The following is a 23,535-nucleotide window of genomic DNA, read 5'->3' on the forward strand; positions in this document are numbered from 1 at the left end:
TGCATACGAGTGGTACGCTCAAAATGTAATTTTTATAAAGAATAAAATTGATAAATTTGAAGAAGACTCAATAGTCTTCATTGAAAGTCTCGATAGAAATGTCAAAAGTATGAAGGACGAGTTTAAAAAGACAAAAGAAGTTTTGAAAAATATTAGTAATCAAACTTACCGTTGTTCCTTGAATTGACAGTTGAAGGTAGGCCAGGGTAACTGTAGATGACCTCTAGTCCACCTCTGGTCCACCTCAGGTCCCTCCGGTTCTCCTGGCGCTCCTGGTCACGCAACACGTCCGCTCACCCCGCTTCCCCCGCCCCGACTGACTGACCACGGGTGAGCTCTCGCCGATCTGCCGAGCTCGAGCGGCGCCCCCCACTCCGCCGAATATCGATCGATGTCGGTCGCCGTGACAATTATTGAAAAATTTATTATTTCCAGCTGGTTAATGTTTATAACAATTCTATTTGACAGCGATGTCCACAAGCAATCCCTTGGCTATCTGACCACCTAATTTTTTAGTCAAAGTGGCTAATAGTTTTCGTGATACGTAATAACTTTTAAACCATAACATTCGCACGCATTAATTTATTCGATACAATTCACAGATAAATTTATTATATCTGGCTGTTTAATGTTTATAACAATTCCTTTTTCTAATGATGTTAACGAGCACTCGCTTGACCACCTTGCCATCTAATTTTTTCGTAAAAATAGACAATAAAACTCGAAATATAGAATAACTTTTAAACCATGAACATTCGCACTCATCAATTTATTCAAAATTGATTTTTATTATATAGAAGATAATGCCATGAGACATTTATTAATTCTAGCTACATAATTAATGTTTATAATAATTCCTTTTGTCAACGACGTGGACAAGTACTCTTATCTTGAGAGAATAACTATAACCCCGCACACGAGTGCGAAAACAACCAACGAAGCAGCTCACAAGAGCGATTATAATCCTGCATACGAGTGGTACGCTCAAAATGTAATTTTTATAAAGAATAAAATTGATAAATTTGAAGAAGACTCAATAGTCTTCATTGAAAGTCTCGATAGAAATGTCAAAAGTATGAAGGACGAGTTTAAAAAGACAAAAGAAGTTTTGAAAAATATTAGTAATCAAACTTACCGTTGTTCCTTGAATTGACAGTTGAAGGTAGGCCAGGGTAACTGTAGATGACCTCTAGTCCACCTCTGGTCCACCTCAGGTCCCTCCGGTTCTCCTGGCGCTCCTGGTCACGCAACACGTCCGCTCACCCCGCTTCCCCCGCCCCGACTGACTGACCAAGGGTGAGCTCTCGCCGATCTGCCGAGCTCGAGCGGCGCCCCCCACTCCGCCGAATATCGATCGATGTCGGTCGCCGTGACAATTATTGAAAAATTTATTATTTCCAGCTGGTTAATGTTTATAACAATTCTATTTGACAGCGATGTTCACAAGCAATCCCTTGACTATCTGACCACCTAATTTTTTAGTCAAAGTGGCTAATAGTTTTCGTGATACGTAATAACTTTTAAACCATAACATTCGCACGCATTAATTTATTCGATACAATTCACAGATAAATTTATTATATCTGGCTGTTTAATGTTTATAACAATTCCTTTTTCTAATGATGTTAACGAGCACTCGCTTGACCACCTTGCCATCTAATTTTTTCGTAAAAATAGACAATAAAACTCGAAATATAGAATAACTTTTAAACCATGAACATTCGCACGCATTAATTTATTCGATACAATTCACAGATAAATTTATTATATCTGGCTGTTTAATGTTTATAACAATTCCTTTTTCTAATGATGTTAACGAGCACTCGCTTGACCACCTTGCCATCTAATTTTTTCGTAAAAATAGACAATAAAACTCGAAATATAGAATAACTTTTAAACCATGAACATTCGCACGCATTAATTTATTCGATACAATTCACAGATAAATTTATTATATCTGGCTGTTTAATGTTTATAACAATTCCTTTTTCTAATGATGTTAACGAGCACCCGCTTGACCACCTTGCCATCTAATTTTTTCGTAAAAATAGACAATAAAACACGAAATATAGAATAACTTTTAAACCATGAACATTCGCACGCATTAATTTATTCAAAAAAGTAAAGTCTTTTCAAAATATTTCTGTCCAGATCGATTCTTGGAACATTTATGTATAAAAAAGTGAAAGGTAATAATTCTCGTTTATGAAATGTTTTGAAATTACAAACTGAGGTGTCTCTCGTATAAAATTTGAAATAGGAATTGTTGATTTTCCTAAAAAATTATGCTTCAATAATATATTTCCAGGAATTCTTAGTCCTTGAGTTTTGCTTTTAATATTTGAAACCAACATCGTCTGAAATATCTGCTCGGTACAGAATGTAACAATTCATGATGATCAATATGGTTCCGTGACGATTTGCCTTCTCACCGACGAGAATCTCCTCAGTAGCCTTCTGCACCGACGAGATCATGTCGATGGCCTTCTGTTTCTCACTCCAGTCAGAATATATCTTAGAGGGCGTAAGAGAACACCGAAATATTCGAGTGACACGAACTCCCGACTCCCATAAGGCTGGCAGTCTTTAATAGTATCTCGTCGGTGGTTTACCGTCAACTATGGATACAGGTTGCAATGTAATGCTGGTAGATAGCGCCACGAATCTACTTTCGTGAATAAAGCGAACGGGTGAAGTGGCGAAGGATCTCCGCGTTTCCTCAAATCTTGTTTCATATATTACCAGTAAATTAAAAATACTCAATTTAGTGAACAAAAGTTGAGATATTCTATTTGCAAATATAGTATGTATTGCTATGTTCTTTATTGCTATTACTAAATTATGATATATGATAAAACATTTTTAATATATTGTGGCATTTGTACTAGAAATCATCGATATTTATTTTAATGTACGACTGTTTGTAATTAAAAAATCATTAGAAAATTTACCCAACTATATAATATGACTTTGGTAGTGCGTGGTGAACATCCTAAGTGAAGAGTGATTAATCCTAACAATAAATAAATATTAAGATTGATATCAATTCAGCACTCCTCTATCAAGATACGGTGTTGTATATTAAAAATATTATAAACAATTTACACAAATTTAAGTAGAAATACCTTTATACTAAAATTGTAGTCACTATTATTATAAGTCTATGAATAGTATAACATAGAGCAACTTTTGTCATGGTGTGTTTTTTTTCTCAAAGAAGAACTAAACAACAAGCGACAAGAAGCTGCTCGATGTTGCTTGAGTGTGGACATAGCTCTGGATCGGTGCAAAAAAATTTGAATTCAGCGTTAAAAATCCGCAGCAGTCTAGTAATGTCGCTGACGGATAGAAAACATGGATTGACAAAAGAAAAGCTTCGTCGTCCAGCAGGTAGCAAGGAGTAGCAACAGCAGCAGCAGCAGCGTCGTGCACCAAGCATCAGAGCGTGGCGCGATACGGGGATGGAGGCCGCGAGCAGGCGAGCGAGTCGAGCTAGCCGAGTCGAGGATCGAGAACCAACCGACGACTCAGGAAGGCAGTGCACGCCCGACTGCCGACACGAGCGGATGGCGTACGTAGCCGTTCGCGTCACGCTTGCCTCGTGATTTTCCTTCCTGTCAGACACGGTCACCGGCGTCGTATTTTGTGACGAGTCACGCAGTATTTGAGAGTTGCCTTTGCGACGGCACGCGGTCGTAATCGTCAGGTTGATCGTGACGTCGCGTGTCGCGCAATCGAAGCAGGGGGGCGGGAGAAAAAGAAAACGAATCGAAGGAACGTTACACGGAGGGGAAACCGAAAAATTCTTTTCGTTTCCGACCTCCAGGGCGGATTGTCGGTTTTCTTCGTTGTCATCCGTGTTTTCCGGCGACTGACGCGACGACCGCGCTTACACTGCACCGTGTACGATCCGCATAGTTTCTAAGGCCACGTGTGTGCGCGCACACGCGCCTCTCTCGCGCACGCATCTCGAAAACACCGTCGACGACGCATCTAATCTACACACGACCGCGACGGGCCTGCGCAATCCGCGCGCGAAGCGCCCTCCAAAACGTTCGTGTGCGCGCGTGCAACCCTACCGGAGCCCGCTGACGTTGGTTACCATAGTAGCGCGCGTGGCGATCAGCTGATCGTCGCGACCCGAGCGTGTTCGACCGTCGGCAGTCGGCCAGCAGCGGCTCCGTCCACTCGTTGTTCCGTGCGTCGTCGCCGTCGCCGCATGCGTTTTCGTGTCTAACCAGGATTTCCATTGTTCTCTCGCGCAAAAAAGAATCACGCTTGTCTCCCGCGACTCCCGGCAACGAGCGAAACACGTCCAACACTCTCCGGATAATTCTCGAAGGATCTACCAAAATTACTAATACTCGCCATACAATCCGATATGGTCGTTCTATCCCCGCTGTCAGGACACACGCAGCATCAATCCGTCGAGACCGGAGTCGCACGTGATTCGAGACCAGTTACGTTGTCGCTTGGTACAAGTGTGCAGTGTTGACAAGAAACGTGTTGCACTACCACCTCGATGCCGTATGTCAATCCACAAACCTGTGACACTACAGACTAACACCGTGTGATATATATTATGTCTCGAATTCGCTCGGAAATCACTTTCGACGGGGAGATCTCCAGCGATACTGCAGAGTCCGGGACATCGCGTTATCATGTTCTCTCCGATTGATCGTTGTAAATCGTCTCGTTCGAACGTATCGATACGTTCTCGTTGTTATCGATTCGAAGGTGGTTCTCCGTGATCGAGCAATTCTGACCTATATTCGGACGAGTGTTTGCCGAACCCCGAGACAGGTGTACCCGGTGATATTCGTCGCTTTCGGATCTGCTAAATAAATGATACGCGCACACAACAACCTACTACACCGCGTGTACGCAGTGTAAACCGAAGACGGAATCCATTGTGCGTGCGATAATGCTGTCAGGTGGTTTCTAGATACGCGACCGACTACCGGCGGCCATCAGCGACACACTGCAGAACGAACCAGAGATGATATTGCCGGAGAAATAATCTCGAAAGACACTTAACTGCCGGTTCATTTCGGAACGCTTCGGACTTTGAATATCGAAAACCGTTGTTTCAATGCACGATCGAGATACACTGGAATATCGCGGTGATTCCTGAGAGGAAATAAATCGATACATCGATATTTTGTGCCAGAGTGGATGTGGGTGACGGCCATGAAGAGAAATAAATAAGATAACAAGTTTGAACTCGACTGTTTCGGATAATATAGAGAGTGAACCCTTCTCAGTGCTCGTGTACACACATTTTGACAATCTTTCGTGCCTGTGACAGTCTGCTCTCGACAACCTCGACGAACCTCACAGTGGACTCGTGTAGTGACTCTGCTATTCAACGGACTTATTGCTATTAGTCCATAGTGATTGCTTTCTGTGCGGTGTTTTCCGGACTACAGCGATGACAGTTTGCAGGATTTTTCTCGTGCACGCGGGAACTCTGTGATAACCGATGACATCAACATCGTTGCGTGGATTAAGTCGAACATGAGGAGAACGCGGATCCCGGAATCATCTTGATAGAAAGCTTTGGTGAGTACGATATACTCTATGCCCACGGTTTCCCAAACCTTTCCTCTGATCGAGCATCTTAAGAGTCTTTGAATTTTGACGAAGCAGCTTGTGTAATTTGAAGGGTAGGCAATGACTAGCTGCGGATCTTGATGCGTTTATAGCAAACTTGAGTAGATGGAATTGAAAACTGTTGGACAATTTGAGAAATTCAAGATGTCGATAGAGATGATTCCTCCTCTTTTAAAATCATTAAGGGAAGAAATGCAATCGTTTCTTGCAATCGATGCAGACCATTTTTATTTTGCGTAAAGATCCGCAGTCTAGTAATGATGTAACAAAATTGTTCACGGCAGTGTGTCCACGATTCTTCCATTAACTAAGAAAATATTGATATCTGACGAACGGTTTCCGAAAAATGGCAGTGACAAACCCATAGGGATTCGGTGAAATGGTAGAGACGATGAGTCACGTGACCTAGGGTGGATTCTTTTCATTGGAAATAGACATTGTGAATGGTGAAATGGATGGAAATATTCGAAGTGGTTCATTATGTGTCATTACTAATTAGCACATAATCAATAAATCTTTTCAATAAATATTATTTCGCGGAGTTCTTGCTACATGTAAGAAAGATGTCGCGTTCGTTGAAAATATTTTCCCGCCAATTTCGTACCGATCAGTGGCCGCCATTATGTATCGCGACAGCCGCCGTTGCGCTTGTTCGAATTCGTGTCGAACAGCAATTGATTTTTGAATGAAGTAAGTACATAAACATAGATTGTTAAAATCGCGTGTACGTAATGGCGGCCAGTAAAAATAATAAGTAAAAATGAATGCAATCTATTCAATGTTAAAATACATCGCAAACGCGGTACCAATGCAAGTACGTTATATTTTAGAATGAAGTAAATATAAATTGATAAAATCGCGTGTATGTAATATGTAATATTCAAGATGATTGAGCAAGAAATATAGATATTTTTAAAATCGTGCGATTTCCATGGCAGCTACTGTAGACTCCGGTCAGTTGTCGAGTCGACGAACCTCTATCGATCTTTGCCTACTGTCTGCGTCTGTCCTCCCCCGCCACATAGCAATGCAGGCTACGTTGTATTTTAGATATGCTTGTTTCTTATCGCATTTACGTCATTAGCACTTTCTTCAAATACCCTTAAATTGTCTTCCTCTGTCAACATTCAAAAAACGCGAATTTCGGAAACCAATTTTTGGTGTAATACTGAAATTTGTCCTACAATTTGTTCGCTGCAAAATTTGCACAATTCCTGCGTGTACTTTCAGTAAGCAATATCAATATATTATACTATAATTTATAATCCTACATAAACACAAACATAATTGAACTCTTTTTATTTATCAATGAAAATATTTTAGCTTATAATTGCTAGGTTTCGACGAGCATTTCTATGATAGGTTATATGTCGATGGTTAAATAAACGAAGTATGTAAAAGAATCGTGAATTAGAAAAGCGATGGGAAAACGCAGGAAATAACATTGTTGTGTTATCGTGAGTATTCACAAGTAACAGTACACACGAGACACACCACTGGTCGCAGTCAATGATAAACCCCACCCGCATAATAAAGGTACATACACAGTCGGTGATAAGCCCTCGACAATAAGCGGCAGTGCACGATGCATACCGTTGTCTTTTCAACGGTGTGTTTTATCGGCTTCGTTTCCGATATTTTCAAGAAAACAGCGCCCGCTTGTTTGCAACCTGCAATCAATTGTACAGTCTCTATCATGAGAAAATGAATTGGATATATGTATAGAATAACTGAAAGCGATTCTCTACATTTTTATACAAAATGTTACAAAAATGGCAGGTGTGATTACGAGTGAAATGTGAATCATCTTTTTTTATTTGCAATGACGAACGCTCTCTGCATTGCTCAATGACAATATTTTTTTAATCTCGATCGCGTTGAGGAGAGTAGTATTCGCACACTTTGTGTGCTTTTCACATTGTTTAATTTCTAGCGAGATATAAAGCGAGAATGATTGTATCCGGGAATTGCGAATTTGTTGTTCTAATATTGTTACTGGAAGGCCGTACGTAATTTTGGAAAGTAGTTTACCTCCGCGATCACGGAACTGTAGTAAATTAGGTTCCTGTCCCTTGTATCCTTGGTATTCTAGACAGTTGCAGAAAGAAGCCTGGTAGTCTTGTTTTTGTTCAAGGTTTTCACAGATCGTTAATCGTAACTAATTTTGTGACAACCTTAAATGTATCTGAAGTTAATCTAATGCATTTCCTCGTTCCCGCCGTTTCAATTCCACTCGCGATTCGCGTTTCTCTTCGAGCAGCTCGCTACTTTTGATTGTTAGAACGCAATGACACGCGTTCAATCACTAATAGGAAGTAACAGCGCTTGTAGTATCTTGTACAGATTCACAGTCGCTGAATCTTTTGACATTTTGCAAACTTTCGAAATTGCCATCCTCCGATGAAAATCACTTTTGAAAGTAACCAGTGGTTATATCACCGGATATGAGTGGAATCATGTTTCATCGATAGAACCGTACGCTTACAATTAGCGTTGAACAGTTCAAATGTTTTGCAGTTGATCACTAAACTGCGGATCTTTATGCATTTATGGTTTCCAGAAATCTTCAAAAAATGCTAGTAAATAAAATTCCACTGAATTTAGTACGGCTTGTATACATTTCGGGTCTACAAAGACTAAAATAAGGTTTTACATGATTCCACGTTCTTAAAATTTGCCTACACAAATTGACATATTTGGTATTGCTAAACATTTGGAAAGTAAGGTTATTTAATTAAGGGGGTACACTTGTTTTCAGGATTGCAAAGGTATTTGCATTGTTCGGCCATTATTCGGTATTTTATGAAAATGTGTGCTTCTAAATCGTGAACGTACAAAAAACGACTTTTGAAGTCGATCGTGGCCTAGATAGATCTTTTACCTAGCGCTTTTGACTACTGAAAAACTCGATCTTTGCATGATCGAGAAATGAGAAATCTCGCACCGTTGCAATCCTGGAAAAACGAGTCTACCCCTTTGAATACCGATATGAGACAAGTCATTTTTTACGAAATGAACCGAGAGTATCGTGGCAGAATTGTTTTCAGAACTGGGAATTAACGACGTGACGGGGTGGTCCGTGTTCCAGCGTTATTCGCATGATAGTACGCGCGACGTACGCGCGAGGAACGGGCAGGCGCATCTTAATTTGCGGTCGCACGTTCCTAATTTGGTTTACCGACGGCTGTGCACCCGGCAGAATAACGTTCTGTGCCGGAGTTGCCCGGCATTAGGAGACGCGGAGACCGCGGGCGTGGAGGAACAGACAAGGAACAAGAGGCAAAGAGACGACAGAGAGGACGGTTATTAGTCGGTCGCGGTTATTTCATTTGCGACTCATGGTTCACGGGTGCGGGTTCGTGTAATTGTTAGGTTTACGAGGGGCCCGTGGCTTGCGATAAAGCTCCGTCGAAGCGTATCCGGAAAGCTATTGCCTATGAAAAGTACTGTTCGTCGCGAGAGACCTCCATAGAGCCAGGAGAATACGTTTCCCTGAAAAGCAACGTGACCGTGCTGCGTAATTTATACGCTCGGCCGTTTGTCTTCTGCATGAAATTGAGAATGCAACGTTGGGAGCACTCGACACTGCGCGACGTTCCGCAATTTTCCTCGGGGAGGATGCTGTTTAATAATTTTTGGAGAAGCGTCAAGTTATCGCGCTCCTAGACACTTTTACGACGACCAGAGAGGACTTCCCTGTTCTGTTAGCTCACCGCCTTTCCTTCCAGTCCGAGAACTGGTTTCAACTGTTTTACAAGGTGTACGGTAGTTGCTCTGTAAGTACGAGAGTTCGGGGCTGTAAAGGGACTGACTAGTTGTCGGGGGACCAATCGCGTGAGCGCTGCGGGCACAAGTGGGCGTGGTAGGGCGTGGTTCCTTCAAGGTCGCCTACCGAGCGACCAATGCACCAATATTTAGACGTACATTTAGTTTTACTGGCGACTCGAATTATATCACACATTAAAATCTGTTTGGAACCTTGAAAAAAGTATACAAGTTGTTAAAGTGTTTCATGTCGTTCAATGTTCAACGCTGGGTTAGTTAACATCGCTACAATTTAGCACTTCGCAGTGCGAAATTCGGGCAAAGACAATTATAGCTCGCCACAATCGATCGGCTACGCGGAGAGGGCACTACACAGCATTTATCTGGTCCCGACAATGGTTCTCGTTCATTTATTCGCGGCGACGAGTGCACGAAAAAAGAAGAAAATTCCTTCTCGCTATTGAAAAACACGAGAGATCGCGTGCGAAGTCGTTTCAACGAGGTTTCTATACAGCACGGTCTCGGAATCGAAACTTCCACTTCCCCTCGAAGTTTAAAGACTCCTCGAGGATACTCGAACCACGCGCGCGTTCCGTGTACCTGTATTTACCTACACGCCGGTAGAGCTGAAGTAGCTTGCGGAATCCAAATGAATAAACAGGTGTTCAGCTACGGAATAACTGTTCACCGTAAATGTATATTTTTTAACCGTACCCCCGGGAGTGCTATGCAACATCTGAACGCGCAAATGCTATCAGAAACACACCGTTTACTTCAATCAGCTCTTAAAGCGATGGAAAAACACCACTTCGCGCGGATGCGACTGGGAAAGCGAAAAATTGCAAACCGGAAGTCGCTGCTAAGTGCCGGAAATGATTGGAACCCCTCTTTTTCAATCTATCGAGACTCATTTCGTCAAATCTAATTAAAAAATGTAGTCGTTCCGACAAATATCGGTACAGGGTGATAAAAATTCTATTATAAAGTTGAAAATTAGGTTGGAACCGTTGGCTGATGGGCTATCAGCGACGGCCATATTGGTAGCAGTGTCCCAGCTACCCTAAATTTTATCCGAGATCACAATTTCGTTCTTTTTTTAATTATTACCCAAACTAATTCTTGAAGTGTAACGATATTCAACATTAGGAAATTTCCATGGAAATTTTCGTTTCGGGATCGAGTGTCTTTCGGTTTCTGGAAGCCATTGTGTTTATGATGTGGACAGCGGAGAAGCTAGTCGAACGACTGTCGCTACGTGTTCCACGGAGCTAAAATTAGCCCGCATACCGATTTTCGAAAAAAAACGTGACTGTCCCGGTCGCGGCCGTTCCTTTGTCAACGGGACAAAGAGGCCAGGCGACATTTTCGAAAAAGACTCGGCAGACCATGTTCGTTCGGTGACGGTCGGTTAGGCGTCCACTTCGGCTGACACTGTGCAAACATATCCTGGCCACTGTCTTGCGCAATGTTTGAACGCCGGTGCACTTTGGCCGGACTTTTTTTCTCCCCCCCGGATGAAATCATGCTCGTGGCTGGCCCGACATTGATTTCGAGGGGCGAAATCACGCGTTCCCGGACCCGGAGAACCCACCTAACCGTACATTCTGGTTAGGCTCCTATCTTGTTCACTGTCAGATTGTTGACACAGCCAGTGACACGTTTAATAGGATTATTTATGCTCCTAAAGGCGCTTAAATGGTCCCACGTCCGTATCGGCTTCATCTACCTGACGGCGCGTAGCATAATTATGTCGACACGGTTTGTATATCGTCTCTCTCTCTCTTTCTCTCCCTCTTTCTCTCCTTCCTCCCTCTCTACCTCTCTCATCGAGAGTGACAACGCCTAGACGTCCCTGATTTTGTCTTCGCTCGACTTCCGACGTACGAGACGTTTTAATCGCTTGCGAACGCGCGCGCGCGGTTGTCGGGACACGTGCTCCATAACTTGTCCCGAGGATTATTGACATGATTATCTCGCATCAGTGCGCACGGACCAACGAATGGGAATTAATTGAAAGAAACGTTAGATACGCTGTTCTTCACCTTCGAACGGTAACGCGATTTTTTTCAGTCGCGTGCCGCTTGCTCTGCAGCTAACGCATGCACGCACGACTTATCCAGACTTTCAAGCGTGTCTGGTTTGTTTGCTTTAAACCGTATGGTATTCCATTCTCATCTTCATAATCGTAACTTCGAAATCATCTGCTCACGGTCTTCTCCTCGTCTTTAACTTGATAATCGCGTAGACGATCGAGATATTGATCGAAGCTTCTAGCTCTCCTTGAAGAAGTCTAACAATAAGCAGTCGTATAATTTAAGTGCTGTCCAGGCATTGTAACGTAAATCTGTTAAAATTTATACTTGTATGATAGTTTGATATGTATACTACAATAACAAAAGCGAAGTTTCCTTCAGACACTTTATGATATAAATATTTTATGAACTGATACTTTTTAAGAAAAGTTATTAGAATGTCGTATTATCATATTAATAAACAAGTAGTCAGTATTGTAAATTATGTTTTATTTACTTTACTCAATTATTTAAAAGTAATTTTTACACAAAATGTCAATTTTTTCCTCGCACAATAATTAATTCGCGCTAGAACCGACTTCTAGACCACAATGCATTGGTTAGATCGTGTTTTCAATCGTTTACTCATTGGTTGACTTGATCTTTAAAATTGCGCGGAGAATCAAAATGACGATCAACGTCTAAAGTTTCGTTTTCGAAACGGCGTCCTTGAGGAACTCCGAGCGTCCACTAGCATTGGTACAGTGTTTACCAAGATCCTCTATTAAAAAAAAAGATGTTAACCCGATATTTCCATCTTTATGCGTTCCGCGGGTTAGTTAGAAAAAGCATCCCGCTCGCTCGACGGCGCTAGTTAATTAATTCGAGCGTGCACGTACACGTACGCGACGTATGTGCGTGTGCTAAGTAATGCGCGTGTACGGCCGTGTTCTTAATTGTTGATATCTAATCCATCTTGTACTGTGATACTCAATCTACGGGCGATCTCGTTGTACGTTCCATCGGGCGCGTTCATGTGCTCACGACGCGCGATGCACGCGTGTAAGCGGCGCAGGTAATTTGCGGTTTTGAGACGAGGCTTGGATTCAGCCGGATAATGACCCGCCGCCACTCGTAACGTTAATTGCGCTCGTTTCAGTCTTTCGCGCAAAGCTCGACCGCGTGTTTTGTTGGTTTTGAGTTCGAACGCGAAAGCGTCCCAGGCGTGCCTGTACGATCCTTTTAATAGCACATTAAAAAATTTACGCACTCGTTAATCCGACTGCTAGACCCGCATCGAGGCTGTTTCATGCATCGCACATTGTAGCGATGGTCGCGAATAAGGTACTCGTTTGGTTCTCTATTTGTCCTCGCCCCTGAACACACTGGTATAATCGGCATGATTTTTCTCCGAGTGGTATTTTATCTATTTATTATAATTCTTGTCTTTCGGCTTGGGAAAGTTTTCCAGTTACGTGCAAATTACGGGAAGCAGATTGCATAGAATCGTACGACATTTTATCAGCGTCCGCTAACCCTGCATCTCCAGCACACCCGTTTCCGCAACAACGGTGCAGGGTGCAGGCGGATCTTTTTCCGAGCTCGGCTGCAGCAAGCGTCATCGGGGTGTTAAATCGTGCATAACTTAACGGCGCGCTTGGCAACAGTTCTCGCCGGTTTGCCTGGCTTATTGAGAAAAAAGCGAATTTCCCGAATGCAGAGGAGAGATGCAGCGTGCGTTAATTAACCATTTAATTGGCTTTGATGCGTCGCCGACGCCCGGACGGGTTTCGCCTTTGAACGATCGAAAAGTGCGCGGAGCCTGGTGAACGGGGCCGACGAGCCAGGGCGACTCCTTTGAAGCCACAAAAATGATTCCACACGCAGTTCCCCGGGCGTGATGCAGCAACGTGTTGTCGTTGATGTATGCGGCGTATCGGCCAGGTGAGCCGAGTTCTCTCTCCTCGAGTGAGAGAAGGAGACAGAGCCGAGAGGAGACGAGGATGCGTTATGTCAGCGGAATGAAAAATGGAGAACCGCTGCCGGCGATATAACACGATATAAGCATGGATCACAGGCGACAACCGCTCATTAGCATACAATACGGGCTAATGGGATCGCACGCTGACGGCTACCGTTCAATACCGGCGCGGCGTCCCCACGCAGAGCTACGATCACCCTTTCCACACGGGGAGAGTACAAACCGTATTACAGAAAATTGCTACAGAGAGCCACGGACACGCGTTTTTACTCCCGCGGTTTTGCTAAACCGCTCCGCTCCGCCGCGACGCGATACTCTCGCGACAATAATTATAGCCCCGGCCGCGGACGATTGATGGGACGCTCGCGATAATTACAAGATGCCCCGCGCGCGATGATTTACTAATTCCACCGCGAGACATCGAAAGTATACGCTCGATAACAGCGTAATTTCGAATGATTTTTTGCCGAGAGCGCGGCACACTTTTCCGGAGGAAACGATACCATCTTCGTTCGAGCCGAGAATCTTTCAAGGAAACGATCTTACTACTGGGAACACGGTGGTATGTACTGCGAATTTTCTGCGGCGTTGTTCAACCTTATATTTAGACGGCGGATTTTCGCGCGGAGTAAAAATTCGCCAAGTCGATCGTAAGAAATGGTTTTCAATGATTGTAACAAATCGGAGATGTAAAAATGAAGCAGGAAAGTATTGGGCTGTGTAATAAATTCCTGTTGCAATTTTGTGTTTTGTTAGGTAAAGTATATATTGTATACAGGGGGTGATACTTCATGTAAAAATAGGTCGAAAAAAAAGGAATAACATTTTATTGTTTGACGCTTTAAAAACTTGGAGCTTGGGTGCCACACAACTTGAGTAAGATGTCGAGCAGATGTCGAAAACGAATTTTTCTGCCTCCTCGAACTTCCATCGAAAAACCCTGAAAATTGATTGAAAGTAATTAATTCGAAACAATTGAAGCAGATAGGTTTGTAGAGCATGAAAAAGACTTGCGAATGCATGTATATACTTTACCTAACAAAACACAAAATTGCGGGAAAACAATGAAATACAAAAAACGCGGGAATTTATTACACAACCCAATACATAGAATTGTCTCGCGAATAATGATTCGTTATCCGCGGTTCATTATCCGGGGTCCGAGGAACTAGGAAGTAACGAGCAGCCGTGTAGCTGGAAATTACTGTGACTAACATGTAATAACATATCGAATTACGCTCACCTGCGCTACACCCCGCGGTTCCAGCGGGTTCCAGCGGGTTCTCGCCCGTCGAACAGATAAAACTAACAGGAATCGGTCCGCCAGGCATTGTACGCTGATTGCCATTTACACGTCATCGCGTTATAGTTGTAGACCACGAGCATCATTACTGGGCCAGGCGCAGCGAATGCGTGCGAACAGTCCGTTTTAGTGCGGTGCAATAAAAGACGCGAGGCGTCGCTGTTATTGCTTTTCCTCTGGAACGAGCCCTGGGCGCTAGTTTCGCCCGGCCGTTGTTGTTTCGTTATCGTCCCCGCCGGGCTTTCGAGCCGAGGATTATTGAGATAATACGATAAGTCCGGGATTTCTTGGCGAACAGTGGCGAAACAAATGCGAACAAGAACGAAAAGTCCTCGGAGAACCTTTCATTTCCGTTCGCGGACGAGATCTGCACCAGATTAGTTCCTTTTTCTGGAACTGTTCGGATAAATGGTCGAAAATGCGATGAAAATTGATAAAATAGTATTGACGCACTATACATAATATTTAGACTCCGGATGTTTATGCAAATGCATATTTTTATAGAAAACACATAGAGCAATAGGACCTGAGTAGAAATATGTTTTATGATTCGAGAATCCTGAAAATATATATTTTATTTTGCTCTTTTTACATAATGCATTTGTTTTTATGTTTTTCATATTTAAAAATATGCAATAAATTATTGCATAGCGAGATGAACTTGCACAAAATTTAATGTTTATTAAAGTTCATTTAGGCACTCTGCCTGCCACAATAGAAAAATTGGAAACAGTGGGTTTGCCGTTAAATGTTTCTATGGGAATACATATACATGAATTACATTAATCATGTTAAAAACATACTCGGTGATTGTCGAGAAAAAATTAAGAAAAAAGTAATTGCTGTTATAGGAAACATATTGGATTGACGAAATTAATACAAATTTCAAATATTTTAAACAATGAAATTGTACAAGATCCGATGGATGTGTGTGACGTCATCAAAGCGCCATCGATGAACACCATCCAATTTGAAAAAAAATGCTTATCATTTACTATAAATCCAATTAATAATCGTAAAATGTATTGTTAACGTTGTACATTTTCCCTGCATATTTGCACATTTTTCGTGCACAAATCGCATATGTTTCTTGCATATTTATCGTGCATAAACATCCGGAGTCTAATAATATTAATAATACTGATATTAATAGACTGCGGATCTTTATGCAAAATAAGAACTTGCCAAACCTTCATTTCGAAACGTTTATCAGTTTGAAACAATTTTCGAAGTGTAATCTAGAAAAACGATGTCTCGAGGAAAATGTAAAATACGAGCTATCTAATCAGCGTCTTTCATTTTTCTATAAGACAATGACCCCGGAGACATATCAAACGCCCTTTAGAATTATTGAGCCAGATAAATCGCATTAATTACTTTGGCCAGCATACGAACGACGGAGTATATGGTAGTCAGATAACGCACGGAGCTCGGTCACTTGCCAGATAAAGTCTATTATGTATAGAATTAGTTCATGTATTATATAATTATTCGAGCAGTCTTTTTTCTCATTCGTTAGATCGATTCGTTCAATCGTTTGATCGATGTCTGCAGTACAATGTGCACGAGAATGAAATCATTCGCAGTTGGAAGTAAACATACAGGGTGTCTCATTCAACCGTAACCACTGGAATATCTTTCTCGAGGCATATGAACGTTCTTTGGCTACTAAACGTTCTTTGGCTACACAACTTTAAAATTAAAGTTTGACCGTCACTTTCGAGGTTCAAGGTCAATCAAGGACATTCGAGGGCCACATCACAGTACACATCGTATTTTTCCTTGAGCTACACGATGTAGATTATTTATAAAATATTTTTCGCAAACAAACGAAGTGTTTGGTGGATTTAAACAGTACACCGTGTACGTGTATATAGATATTATACTGGTGAAGTTATATAAACTCGAAAAGCTGGCTCAATCATAACACCGCAGTCGCAGCGTCATTAATCATACGGCAGTCATACGGTTCGCAGGCATGCGTGCAGTTATCAGTGCACGCAAGTGTTCTTTTTTCTAAACGAGCCGCGCGCGGCTCGAGCCCGAAGTTTGCAAGAACGTTACACGACGGCAGCGGCGGAACCAACGCGGAGAGAAGTCCGAGGCTTGGTAAAAACGTCAATAGGTTGGCGCGGCGATGAAATAAAACGAACGGCTCGCGAACTGTGGCCGACGACGACGTCGACGCCGACGACGGTAACCGAGAAGAGGAGAGTATCGAAGCAAGTAGCTGTCGATAATGAGAAACTCGATAAAAACGAGTCGGGACCGTTTCGTCTCAATTGATGTAAGTCCCGTCATAATTGATACTGCAACGTCAAAGCGGCTGCTGCTGCTGCCGCCGCCGCGCCTGGCCGGCAGGTTGCAGTTAAACAGTCCCGGCTTACGTTTAATGAGACGGTTGGCTTTGACTTAACAAAGGGCTATTACGGATTCGTTTATCCCGCGAAAACTGATCGCTCTCGCCGGGCCGCACCGCCGGCCCGTGTTCCTTTCACTCTATCGGGAAAAATTGGCGAGTTCCTCGGTGCGCCGGCGATTTTTAAAAGGAAAGCGTGCTTTCTAATACGGTCCGGGACCAATCTTGCATATAAGTGTTACGCCTCTCCCTCGTTTCGCATAATAAGCGGACAATGCGCGATCAAATTTCGAACGCCGGTCGCGACGGACGAACTGTTGTCCGAATTTTCATTCGATTTTCATTTCTCCATTCATAACTATATAATTTGGTAGCAAGTTCGACAGTTGACCCCTTGCCGTGTATCATTTTCTTTCACAGTTTCAAAAAATGTCGTAGAAGAAAAAAGAATTTTATATTAATGCTTAAATATTGATTACAAGCGAATCAAATGCTGTTTCATTAAAAAAGAAACGCGTAACATTCATATTTGTTAGACTTTGATTGAAATTTTCATGACGAGTGTGACTGGTTAAAATACGGCAAGGGGTTAAAGAGAAGGGACATATCGGGCCGCGAAGGGTTACGGGTTAATCAGCGATATCGAGCGTCCGAAACACATCTAATTGTGCAACACCGACCCAAAGCCTAGTCGAGGGTTAATCGAGCGTATCCGACGTTGGTGTCAACGTTTTGTTTTTGGTAGCGAAGATTATCGCCGGGTCGGGAAGTTAAGGCAGACAGATAACGTTGACTTACATCGAGGTAATATGTAACCGTAGACGCATACGTTTTCCGCAGAGCTCGCCGTGTTTCGTGTGCAGAAACCTCTCCCGACACAATATGCAGTAATCCGGGACCTAAATCAGCTCGTTAATTTTCATTCTTTCACGTGGGACGATAAAATCTGATACGAGGGAGAGGTATGAGGTACACGTACGTACGTGATCCACATCAACGGCGTGACAGAATGAGAATTTCTTTTGCGGCGTACGCTGATCTACGTTCTATATAGTCGCGTCGGAAACGTGCGTGTATCTATATGCGAGACACGGTGTGTATCCGTGGCTCGATGCATTTCTATTAACGCGTCATAACGAGACGCGTATTAGAGATCGCGCTCGCGAGCCATTAACGAGCGCTCGCACGCGTAAATGAGGCATTTATTTAATTTTATTATGTGTCGCGCGATTCCGTTGCTATGGCGGCCTCGTTTGCTATAGCATTGTTCGACCGTATATTCACACCGGAGATAATCGCGAATTGTTCCTTCTACGCTTCTTCGCGAGGTCCTCACACTTCGCTGTACACGTACGTTAAACTGTGGAACAATCGTGTAAAAGGCCGATCATAGTAAACGAATTAATGGCAAAAATTGTGAGAGTCAAATTCGAACCAATTAAGGACAGGACTCGAGTCGAAGCAACAATCTGCTGTCGAGGAACCAAGTTTGGGCAAGTCTCTAGGTTCAGAAGAGTCCCTTAGCCGAGAATAGTCTAGTAGCCGAGAAAAGTTCAGTAGCCCTGCGAAGTCCATTAGCCCCAGAGAATTTCTAGGTCCAGAAAAGTTCCTAAGCCCAGAAGAGTTTTTAGGTTCAGAAGAGTTCCTTAGCCCAGAAGAGTCCCTTAGCTCAGAAGAGTCCCTTAGCCCAGAAAAGTCCATTAATCTCTAGTCCATTAATTTCTAGGTCCAGAAGAGGCTCGTAGCCCAGAAGAGTCTCTCCCCAGAAAAGTTCCTCAACCTAGAAGATCCTTTGATGTAGTCCCCAGTTTAAGCATCTGTCGAGTTTCCCCTCACGTAGAGCCTTAGAGTTTTCAGATGTGCAGCGTTTAATTGGTCCAATTCACGGTTGAGCCGGGAATTTTCTCGATTGCAATTTCGCGATCATTTTCTTCCGCGCAGTACGCTATCCGTCACGTTTTCAAATTCACGCAAACGTACACGCGATCGCAGCCATAAATGCAGACCTGCGTTGCCGTACGTGCTTGCGTACCCGCGTCGAATCGACGCCAAGTTCGCCCGTATGCTAAAGCACGATTCGCTTTCGAAATAAATCGATAAGATCTTGCTGGAACAGATTTCAAATTAATGTCAATGCACACCGCGCGCTGTCGGCTCTTATTAATGCGCGCGGCGTAAGGTTGTTCTAACGTTATGACCGTTTCATGCAAAGCGGACGTTTCGCGTGTATAGTGTTCCATGGTTATACGCTACCGTGGTACCAATTAGATGCTAGACCCTCGATTTTCAGGAAACTGGTTAGCGGACACGAACACGACTACCCCCGTTTCGCTAGTCAAACAGAAGTGTAACAGTAAAATGTGGAATTACATAATTTCGTTCGTTGATGAAATGTTTATTACTTCTCTGGTTGCGACATAAACCGCGAGCTACGGAACGACGAACAAATCTCGTGTATAAAAGCGTTCATTCTTCACCGAATGTCTGAAGAGATAGAGGATCGAACCAACCTCAGAAGTAGTATATAAAATCAGTGTTAAAACGCGAAATTAATGGTAGCTCGGTAAACAGCGAGTCATCGCAGCACGTCTTCCATAGACACGGTGTAATTAATCTCTTGCCGGGTCAGGACACGGTGATTGCGATTTCAGGTGAACCGAAATGGTTCCCGAGGAGAGGTTCATTTGCACATACGTTTTAATTGCAGGCATCTCCCGGCGAACATAATGCGTTAATGTAATTGGTATCCGTAATAAAATATCGACTATACTTTCTAAGACGATGATGAGTCGGCGGTTAGTCGCGCGGGCCCGCAATTAGTTTAATTAACGGCGTCGGCGATAGGCGAAAGAAAACGGGTATCATTTGGCCGTCGTCCGATAGGGTTAATTACGATAAAAAAGAAGATTGTTAGAGTAACGGGCTCGCGCGAGAATGAACGACGTTGATGGATTCATCGACGGCACCGGCTATCCGACCGTCACCGTCGCTCTGTCGTGGATCGATCAATTGAATCGCAGGAGCAAGGATAGATCCCTCGGATTTCAGCCAAAGAGAAACCGTGATTAATGACACGAAACACCGTTTAGAAGGCTGCCTTCCGAACATTTCGATGGAGAACGCTCGTAGAAAGCGGTTCCCGCAAAAATTGTCGACGTTTACTTTTTTTCGTTGACCGTCGTCGGTGATTTCGAAGCGATGGGAACGGCCTCTAAAATCGGAGATGAGGATTCAGTTGTTCGTTAAACGATGCAGCGTTTAATGAAATGTTAGACTGCAGATTTTATGCATTACAATTATTAAGAGTAGGGATGGGATCAAGTTCAATATATACTCACGAATCCGAGTCAATTTCAACAATCAAGTTTAATTCATGGACCTCGATTACTACTTAAAAGCAATAAAAGTTTCAATGATTATACTTGAAAAGTATTCATTTTATACAAACTGATATCGAACCTCGGAATGAGTACTCGCAAGTTCCGAGAAGGTACTTATAAGTGCTTCGATGTTGATAGGAATCGAATATTTTACAAGTAGTACCCGCATCTTGGAAATCAGAACTGCATAGTGGGTTTTAAGCATTTTGTTGATTAAATTCGTAACTATTTAAGAATAATATCTCATTTACAATACTTGGTGGTAGCCTATTTCTTTTTCTATCCATGATATTTCCTGCTTTTGCATTAAAGTATAGCAGAATTGAGTTTAAAAGTAAAAAAATAATTATTAGAGAAATCAGAGAATTTCTGTTACGATATTCATCAAAATTTCGAAACTGTTCGACCAAGATTCGAGTATTACTTGCAAGTATTACTTCCATTTACCAAAGTATGCACTTGTAAAAGGTTCGTAGCTATCTGGCATAGATTCGAGCATACTTAGGAGTACTATTTATATTTTTCGAAGTACATACTTATAGAGTTTCCGAGGTACTTGATCACATCCTTAATTAAGAGAACAAATCAATTTTGATGTAACTCCCATTTCTTGTAGTCGATGCAGACAATGTTCACTCTGCATAAAGACCCGCAGGCTAGGTGAAGAATATTGTCACATTCTCAACCAATATTTCGCAATAGCTCGTGTTTCTTGCAATTGCTGCAGAAAAAGCTCGTGCATAAAGATGGATCTATCCAATAGTCAAGTCATCATAAATCATAACAACGTTTCAAATCCATCCATTCGGTAAATGTAATATAAAAATCGCTTTTGGCGCGTTCTTTTGCAAGAACTTTTCCCGGTGATGCACCCGGCTTCCTCGTCTAATTTTAACTGACTCCGATTTAGCAATCGTCGGTCCGTTGCAGTGTGTTTGCGCCTCGTTATCAGCGATAACGGCAGTCTGCCGCGAATTCCATATCGAGGAGCTATCCCGCGGCGTTCGCTGCATAGCTTTAGTCGTTGGTCGTGTCCGCGGTTTGATAATGGCGTCACGTGGATTGTTGTATGCATTGCGGATCGTTGAAGTAATCGGTCGCGGCAATTAGCGACGCGACGCGCTCGTGTGTTTTCGTATCTGGTCCCCGCGCGAGCGTTTTACTCGCTGGTTCGGCGATACGGGCTTCTACACACGGCTACTCTGGCATTTGTCTACTCGCGGATATCTATACGAGCGGACTACTACGGTAGTCTTCAAGGCGAAAGGAGAGAAGGCCAGATAAGGTAATGTCCTGGCAATGGTACATGTGCTTTCGTTCACACGCGGATACCAGCGATCTGCGGCCGATCGTTATCTGCCCTGTCCCCGTATAACACAATTATTTGCACCGGTAGTACGACTGGCCGAGTTCCATGCAGATATCTATTTCGACATGTCACTAGCCACGGTACTGTTAATGTACTCGGGGAGAGAGAGAGACAGACAGACTGGAAGGGAAGTATGGAACGTGTCTTTATGGGTTCTCCGTCAAACCTGCTGGAAAACTCACAATCCGTTTGTAACCGTATCCACGTCGCGTGTCGACGAGCTCTTAATAATTTTTCTATGCAAATTCCGCGTAGTAACGTTAACGCGCTGATGGTCGAACGTATCATCGCAATACCGACCGTCCGACGATGATTTTTGAGTTATGAACTTTGAATTATTCTTCTAGAGTCAAAGAAATCGTTTTACTAAACAAATATCATCGCGATATTAATTCAATCTCGCGAAAGTTACGCCGTTTCGTTCCCCAATTGTTCCCCTTCCACTCGTTCCTTATTAACGTTAATATTCATAAACTTTCTACTCGTTATTGGAGCCGACGAATACGATTACGCTTAAACAGCATAGAATAACCTCGAAATTACTTTCGTAATTACGTTCTTTACGACCTCGAAGTTCCATATAGAATTGGGAAACGCTCGAGTGAAACTCGTGAGAGCTCTGGATGCCATCCCTTGCTCCTTCCATCATTTTGTTGATATAATACATGGTCCTGGCATGATAATGCATGTCCTGCTGTTAATCTATTGCATCATAAATCTTATTCTTTCGTTTAACACGAATAATGTTCATCCACTTGGTTCATTTGCCGGAACTGGCCAGCGTATTTGCAAGTTTCTAAAATCGTTCGAGCGAGAAAGGACTTTTTGCAGTCAACTCGTTATCGTCTTTCCGCTTCCATCTGGACATTGCTTCCACAATTCCGTCGGAATTCGCGCTTCTCACCGACCGCTGACATTTTTCGCGGCCCTAGGCACGGTCCTAAAGGTGCGAATTGCGCAAACCGTGGCCCTGGGATTACCATTCGTGGCACCTCGCGGTGAATTTCACACTTGCATCTCGGTGCAGCAGCGGTGCGTTCGCGCGAGCTCCGGTTCGGTGCAATTATCCGAGGCGGTTGTTGCGCCTGTGGCGCGTGTGCGAGCGTAGCGCGCCGCCTCGGCGTGGCCGTGCCACGCCATCGTGCCGTGCCGTGCGTCGGAACAGGTACAGCTTAGGAGCAGGTCACTTTCGCTGCCGGCTCGAACTGTTCCAGTCGTCGCACACGCGTGCTGCTCCATTCATAAAGCTATAGAGGCGCGTATACTATGGCCCGAAGACCGAGAGCCAGCCCGAGACTCGATTCCGCCCGAGTCCGAACCATTTGTCCACTTTTTCTCCGCTCGAATGTTCCAGCAGTTCGATACCGCGAACTTTTTCATTGAACGCGAGTCCTGCCTTCACGACTGCCTGTCCATTTGTTGCAAACGGCAAGCTTTTGTTTAGCTAACAAATCTTCGTTTAGTTATTCGTACGCACAGCTGTAAAAATCGTGGCAATTTTCGATAGATACAGTGTGAATTGGTTAACCAAGTTAGATAACCTGGCGACAACATCGGTGTGTCCGAATCGAGTGGCAATCGGGAGTATAGTTCGATTGGTTTATGCGGTATCGGAGAAAGTTCTTCAGGTTCCAGGACAAATGATTAGCACTAAATCTACCAAGCATTGAAAGTATTTGGTAAATATTGCCTTATAAAAGTGACAACACTGAATTCATAAAGATCGTCTGTAATTTTTAATAGTATGTAATTT

General features: G+C 43.2%; 1 protein-coding gene across 1 annotated transcript in view; it reads left to right on the top strand.

The window, feature by feature from the left end:
- Window positions 1–3,516: 3,516 nt before the first annotated feature.
- Window positions 3,517–23,535, top strand: part of LOC143208072 (uncharacterized) — a 417,089-nt gene continuing 397,070 nt past the window's right edge. The window contains exon 1 of the mRNA XM_076422141.1: window positions 3,517–5,562. The gene's annotated coding sequence lies outside the window, so the exon portion shown is untranslated. The remainder of the gene's footprint in view (window positions 5,563–23,535) is intronic.

The sequence above is a fragment of the Lasioglossum baleicum genome, chromosome 4 (genome assembly GCF_051020765.1).
Source record: "Lasioglossum baleicum chromosome 4, iyLasBale1, whole genome shotgun sequence".
In the NCBI taxonomy this organism is placed as follows: Eukaryota; Metazoa; Arthropoda; class Insecta; order Hymenoptera; family Halictidae; genus Lasioglossum; species Lasioglossum baleicum.